This window comes from Periophthalmus magnuspinnatus, chromosome 19 (assembly GCF_009829125.3).
Source record: "Periophthalmus magnuspinnatus isolate fPerMag1 chromosome 19, fPerMag1.2.pri, whole genome shotgun sequence".
NCBI classification, from domain to species: Eukaryota; Metazoa; Chordata; class Actinopteri; order Gobiiformes; family Gobiidae; genus Periophthalmus; species Periophthalmus magnuspinnatus.
In genome coordinates this window covers 8,817,384-8,825,232 of record NC_047144.1, presented here as the reverse complement: position 1 = coordinate 8,825,232, position 7,849 = coordinate 8,817,384, and positions in this window count along the sequence as shown.

Below are 7,849 nucleotides of genomic sequence, written 5' to 3'. Positions count from 1 at the left end.
TGCTGTAAACACACAAGCCCTGTGTCCAATAAAACTTGATATATTATACCATTTTCAATATAAATGTATGGGCTCTTGGGGGCCCCCTGGTGGCCTCGGAGCCCTAAACAGCTGCTTAGTCTGTTTATAGGCTGGGCCGGCCCTGCTCTCTGTGACTGCTGCAGTGAGCCTCATCATTTTGGTCTTAAAATGTTCATATTAACCCGCTCTGCATGATCCTGGTGTTTTTATTTCGTTATTTTGTTCATGGATCAAGAAATTAACATTAATAATAGACAAATCAGGCGTCTTCTTTCCCCGAGGTCACTCCTAGCATTAGCAACAGGTTTGATTGACAGTGTTGCTAAGTGCCTGAACCAGCGGCGTGGCCATTACCTTCAACAGCCTTGTCAACATTAATTGGAAAAATGATGACTTATTGACTACTGAAATAACTGTTGATTATTTTAATAACTGTAACACATACTGCATTTGCTGGAAAAGCAGGTTTTTATCACAAAGACAGCCTTATCAAATCAAAATAAGGCAAAAAGAACATCTATTTGATGATTTTAAATACTAAATTCTCTGTATCAAGGCTCACTAGTTGACTTTTAAACTAACTATTATTTGCCGCTCGTGCTGCACTTTCAAGGGCGTTGTCATGGTGATAGATTGACATCCCCCTCATGGCACATTAATAAGGTAATATTTATCTTTTATAAGACTAACTGCCAGCCAAATGCCCCACCCATATAACCTCTTGAGCAATTATTTAGAATAAATTGTAAATCAGATGCCCTTTCTTTATTTTTACCATCCTCGATTAGATCTAGTTTTAATAAATGGACCACTTTCTCGTACTCATGTCATCCCACAGCACATTTTGAGTCTGTTTGTTTGGGGCATATGATGATTGACCTCGAGTGCGAAAAACATCCAGTCTAGGGGATTTTGACCAACCTGGCGCCCGCTTCAAGGTGTAAGTGACAGCTATTTTTCAGTGTGACAGTTCAGTGAGCCGGGGTCAGTGCTAAGTGCAGGAGTGGCTCTGCTCAAAATATTCAAAGTGACTCCGCTGCCAACTGTCCTTTACACTAACGCGACTATGGGCACAAGGGACACAACAACAATCTGTCATTTTTGGACAAGCTAAATATTTTGTATGTATATAATTTTAAAGTGTATATCGTCTTTGGATGTGTGCTTTTGAGTATACGCAGTAAATAGTAGTTAATCTGTCACTGCTTACAATACCACGAGACAATTTGAAAGATACATGGACTGTGTTCGACAGACGGAGATAAAGAAGTGAATCTTTCCAATGTGTTAACTCCAAAACATATAAAAGAATATGGCTGGTTTAACACCGTAGCCATAAATACTAGTTGAATACAATAATTTTATCCTGCTACTGCACTCACAAAAATCCTACACTGCTACTGCTACTACTGTTAAAGTAAAGTAAGGCACACTTTATAGACCTCGTAGGGAACTTTTTCTTCTGCATTTGACTCTGTGATACAAGGATTACTACTCCTGCTATTGCTAGTACTCAGTGGCAGAACATAATGAAGTAATAGTAGTAAAGTCTTCTACTTTAGGTATCTGTACTTTATACTAAACTGGACACTTTTTACTTTTACTTCACTTCATTTCAGAGCAGTATCTGTACTTTCTACTCCACTGCATTTTTGAACAGAACTGAAAATTAAGAGTATTTTTTATTACTGTCTGAGACCTGCGGAAAAGGCTGAGGGGTTTATTTTTATCAGCTTCATAATCTGAGCAAACAAAAATATACAAATAAAACCAATTAGGAAAAAAAAATATTCAAATTTACATTCAGCACAAATCTCTATCAAAATCACTACATTTGAACATTTTATTTACTCATTAAGTACAGCTACTTTTATACTTTTACTTGAGTATTTATTTTCACTCTGGTATCTTAAGTCACAAAATCGAGTACTTCTTCCACCACTACTAGTACTACCACTTTGTATCTCCAACAACTGTCCGTATTACCTCACTATTACAAGTACTGCTGTTACGACAACTACTGCTCAACTCAGAGGATTAATCTCAGCTCCTACCAGTCCATAGTGTTGTTGTGCACTTGAGCAAGACACTGTGATTATGGTGGGTGCATGAGTGAATGGTGGTGATTGGAGGAGCTGATGGAGCAGCTGTGTCGACACAAGTCCCACCATCAAGTGTGGAGTGAATGAATAATGCAACACTCTGAGCGCCTTGTACGAAGCAAATCCAATGCTTTGTTATTACTGCTAATGATGCTTCAGGTTATAGTACTTTTAAAATGTTACGCAGACTTTAATATTAACACTATGCCATTCTTAAAGATGTACGGTGTAACTTTTCATGTTGTCGGCAGTGTTTTTGCTTTGCCTGGAATGTAACTGAATAAATGCAGTGGTGGAAGGTGACGATGTACAAGTAGTAAAGTATTGCATCGTAAGTAGAATTTTTAGGTATCTGTACTTTACTTAAATACATTATACAGTGGATACGTTTTACTTTTACTACATTTGAGAGCAGTATCTGTACTTTAAACTCCACTACATTATTGAACCGGACTGAAAAGTAAAAAGTACTTTTCATACGGTTATTTTTACCATGTCCGTGATAACATCCCGACTAAAGTTTTGACAAAATATAAAAATAAATACGCAAAATTCATGAGAAAAATAAATAAATTGATTCGTATTGTTACTATTGACCAAAATACGTCTCATTTTAAAATCAAAATAACTACATTTAACACTTTTTAACAAGTTTGTGTCATATACTTTTACATGTTACTCTTAAGTACATTTTTAAACGGGTACTTAAATACTTGAAATACTTTTACTTAAGTAGATTTTTTCATGTATCTGCACTTTTATTTAAGCAACAAAACTGAGTACTTCATCCATCCCTGAAAAAAATACATGGATAAACTTCGTACTAGAACAGTGGCTCTCAAACTTTTCACTCCAAGTACCACTAAAGAAAAGTTTTGGCTTTCCGAGTACCACCAGGTCTATAACAGGACTATTCCAGGTCTAATTTAGGACTAAACCAGGTCTAAAAGTGGACTACATCATTTCCTGTGTATAATAGGAGTAGAAAAACTGGATAAAATAAACTCTAAATAAGGAAAACCCACATTCTACGCTGTGTATGTGAAATCCCACTGCCTTTCCTCTCTCAGGCAGTACTTACCTGCGCTCTTCCTTGAGTACATGTAATCACCTGCTTTTATACCTCCCTGTTGAAAAAGCTGTTTATTGTCACACATGAAAAGCGTAGCTACCTTGAGTATGTGCCCTCCCTCCTCTCCTGCTCCTCCACTTCATATCGGTGGATTAATACCACGCTTGCTTTGCCATTGCTCATATCATAATTGCATCTAAACCGCGGCGCTCATTCTTTACACTGGCACGGCTGCTGCACGTGGCTGCGCTCATTGGTCACATTAAGACTCGTGTAATGACGGACATCTGCTGTGTACGATATGTGCGCGTTTACGGGACGCTGGTTTCGCTCCCGTCAGTTTGCTCCCGGGCGTAATTGAAACGGGATGTAAATGGAGTGTTTGGAGGGTTTTGTGCGCGCGTGGCTCTGTGAAGTTGGGGTTTGCAGTAAATAAATGCTTTTTTTTACTTGACTGTATGTATGTGGTTGTGATTGGTCGTAGCCTGTGTCACATAAGTACATCCTGGAGACAATGATCAGATAATAATGTGGTATTTGTTTGCACAGATATTTAAAAAAAAACAATCACTTGTGCAAAAAAATAAAATAAAAAAAAAATAAAAAATGGTGGAACAAGTCAGTTGTGTTACTTAAGTAAAAGTACAGATACTGGAGCAAAATAACACTCAATAAATGTAAAAGTATCACCTGAAAACATCGACTTAAGTAAAAGTATTAAAGTACCTTGTGCTTAAATAAAAAAAAGTAAAAAGTAAAGTTATTTTGCACAGATTTTCAGATTTCTAAAGCTTCAAATGTAGTGATTTTGTTAAAGATTCATTTTGTTCAACAGAACCAATTGAACAGATTTTTTTTTCTAGCAGTTTTTATTTGTGTATGTTTGTTTGCTGAAACTACGAACATGTTGAAAATAAACCCTCACCCTTTTCAGTAGGTTGCACACAATAATAAAACATAATTTTACTTTTCAGTCCTGTTCAAAAATGTGGTGTAGAAAGTACAGATGCCTGCTCTAAAATTTATCCACTTTAAAATCAACTTAAGTAAAATACACATACCCAAAATTTGTATTTAAGTACAGTGTTTTTACTTTGTTATGTTCCACCACTGAAAATAAATAAATATTGAACTTATCCTTCTTTACGCCAAGTACTTCTAGTGCCACAGTCACCACTTCATGCCACTGTTACTAAGGTATTTATAGAACAGAAATGTTTTTGATGTTTATCGCTAAGACCATGATCTTAATTTCACACAAACTGGAACCAATCAACCATCAAAATGAAGACTGGGAATGGACTGAATCAAATCAACTATTTTTTTTTTTTTAGTCAACGAAAATGTCAAGCTAAATTAGGCGACTCAATCTATAATAAAAAAAACAAAAACAAACTGTAATCAACTGTAAAATACATTTGTTATTTTGTTTTGCATGTTGACTTCGTGTATGGCCCTAAGTTATTTTTGTTGTTTGTATTTGTCCATTATGTTTTGTCTGCGTGTCCCTGAGTCTTCTTCTTTCATCATAATCATGGCTGTTGGATCCCTTGGCCATGATTGGAGGGCAGTTTCCCAGCCTGGCCAATCCTGGGGCCAATCCTGGGGCCCACCTTCCGCTGCCTACCATCCTACTTAAGAGAATTAGGGACACCTGTTCAGGGCTGCTGGCCTGAGTGTGGCCAGTCATTGTGTTTGTCTCATTTTGTCAAGTCACTGCAGGGATAGTGACTCTGTGTTTCTGAGACACTTTATTTTTAGTACTGACTCTGTTTGTTTGTTCATAAGATTTTGTTATTTATTGTGAAATTTAGTTCATTTTTACCTTTGTTTTTTTTAAGCCTTGCAAAGTTTAGTCCCCTTTTGTTTAGTTTACCCTTAACATCCCTGTTGATTAAATTGCCTCTTAATTTACCATTTTTCATCTTGTTTTTTTCTTTTGTTACTTCCCTGTGCCCACACGAGCTGGTCATAGCACAGGGATTGAAAGCAAAACATGGATCTAAACATGGTCTTCATTTTTTATGTTTAGTTTTCATCACTCAACACAAGTAGTAGTTTAATTGTTATATAACATCAACAAAAACTATGATGAAACTGTTAACACTGATTGGGAAACTGAATTTGTTTATTTCAGTGGTTCTAGGATCAAACTCACAACCTCATCGCTCAAAGAAAACAAGCTCATAACCACATTTCAGGTAAATGTTAGGACCCCGGCTCACGAGGCTGACAGCGTGTGGGCATAAATATGTTTCATCACTAACATAGAATGAACCCAGAACTCGCCCGGGGTCTGTCTCGTACATAGACTTACATGTAGTGCCAGGAAACATACAGGTAATGATCCATTGGTACCTAATGTGAGTTGATGTGTTGTTTTGGCAGGGCTTCAGAGACAGGAGTGTTTAAGTGAATATGCAGCTGGCTCAGGTCTGGGGGAGCCTCGGCAGAGTTTGTGTCGTGTCAGATGATTGGTCGTCAGTAATTTAAAGGAACCGTGCTCTCCCGTGGCCCGGTCATTACAGTGATGGAGAACATCTGGAGCTGGATTTTGATTGGCTGCTGTCAGTTGGAGCTCTCCGTGGTGCTGAAGGATAAGGGGAAGCGGGTTTGATTTTGATTTCTAAATTCCGAGAATGTGGGAAGGTTCGTTTTTTTTAGGGCCAGAGTGACAGTTCGTAAAGCAAGACCACACATAGTAGAGAAAAAGTCAATGTACACACAACAAGGTTTAATGAGAGTAAATTCTTAATACCTTGTACGATACTAGTTATTCACCTCAAGTTTATAAGCACTTTTCACAACTTTCAGAGACCACAGCGGTGTTTTGTTGGATCCAGACAGCACGCAGCGGGCATATTTTGACCTCAAGAGCAGCTTATACTGGGGCAAGACAACTGTCCACAAATGCATAGGGGGAAAAAACAGATACAAGGGTTTAAAGTAAGTTTGCATTTCCTTGTGATACTCGAGTTTTGGTGTGTGGTGAAAGTTGTGATTATTCTGGAGAGCCTGACAGCATGCCATTTTCTTCCACCCTTGTTTTTTTCATGATTCACTGTTTAATGAATCACTGCGTCGCAAGGTTGGACAAAAAAACAACAACAAAAAACAACTTTGTAATTTCTGTTGTAAAATACACCATTGTTACACTTGTACACTGACTAATTATGCTGAACTTACTTTGTAATTAATTGGTACTAACCGCCAAGATTGCACGTTTTATGACTTCAGTGGATGATCATTTCATACAAGTACTTGGTAGGATTTATCCACAATGTACACAGCGTAAGTACAGTTCGCACACATTCATACAGAAGTCTATGCAGAGTGTACGCATCGACCAAATGATTCTAGTGAAGGTGTATGGGGTTTATAAACACAATGGAGCACTTCCTGTATTACCCCATGACATCACAAGTTGGAACAGTGTTTTCAGTCTGAGAAAAGAACCCTAAATGTGCAGGTTTTGCGTGTTTAACTTGTGCGAATGAAACAAAACACAACTCCAGGTCTGTTTGCAACGAGGAAACATTATAACACAGATGTGAAAATAGTGTAATACGAGCCCTTTAACGTTTATCTCCCATTTTCTGAGAGTTTTCCAGCTAATACCCGAGAACAAAAAAGTCAGCTCTCTTTAGCAGGACTCCGAGCAGACACTTGTCATTTTCATTCCATGCATTACACGGCGGGATCTTTGCTCCTTCTCCGCTCCTATGACACGTGTAATAAATCTGCTCCGTTCTCTTTAGGTCAGGCACTCCATCATGAACCAAAGCAGGGGGGCATATTCTGAGCGAGACGTGTCCCCCCCGACTGTCCACCAGGCTGTCGGCCGCTCTGTCCTCCGCGGGCTGTGTCCTTGTCTGCGGTGTCATTCTACCATGGGACAGATGTGATGGGACTGCTAATGTATGTCTGTCTGCTGTCCACGATCCTGTTAAACTAAGAGCTGTTTACCTAATATCCGTATGAATGCATTAGTTTAATGGGACAGGGGAAGGATACGGGACTCTGAACTCAAGTAGGTGCCGTTGGGTTGCTTGCTTTTTGATTTTTATCTTCAAGAGGGATGGGAGAATGCATCAATCATCGTACAATCATTTATTTAAAAGAGACTTTGCAGCTTTTAAAGTCAAAGGTCCTATATTACACAAAATTAACCATGTTATAATGTTGTTACCACCTCAAAAACACACCTGGAGTTGTGTTTTCTTTCATTCACACATGTTTGAGTAACCCTGCATTACAGTCTGTCTACATCTCCAAAGCTCAAAATGCCCTGTTCCACCTTGTGATGTCATGAAGCAGTATTTTTCAAGCTAACAGCTACATTTTACCCATTGCTCACTAGAAACTGGCAATTCCCAAGCTGAAATTATCCATATGATTGTAGTGAAGGTGTATGGAGTTTAAAAACACAGTGGAGCACTTCCTGTATCACCGTATGACATCACAAGGTGGAACAGCGTGTTTTCTGTCAGAGAGAAGTACTCCTAAATATGCAGGATTTGTGCGTTAATGGAATAAAACACAACTCCAGATATGTTTTTGATGAGGAAACAACATTACAGCACAGATCAGAAAGTAACTATGATGGTTTAGAGTGCACTACCTGCTTGTATCCATGGAGAAATAGAAGGTACAG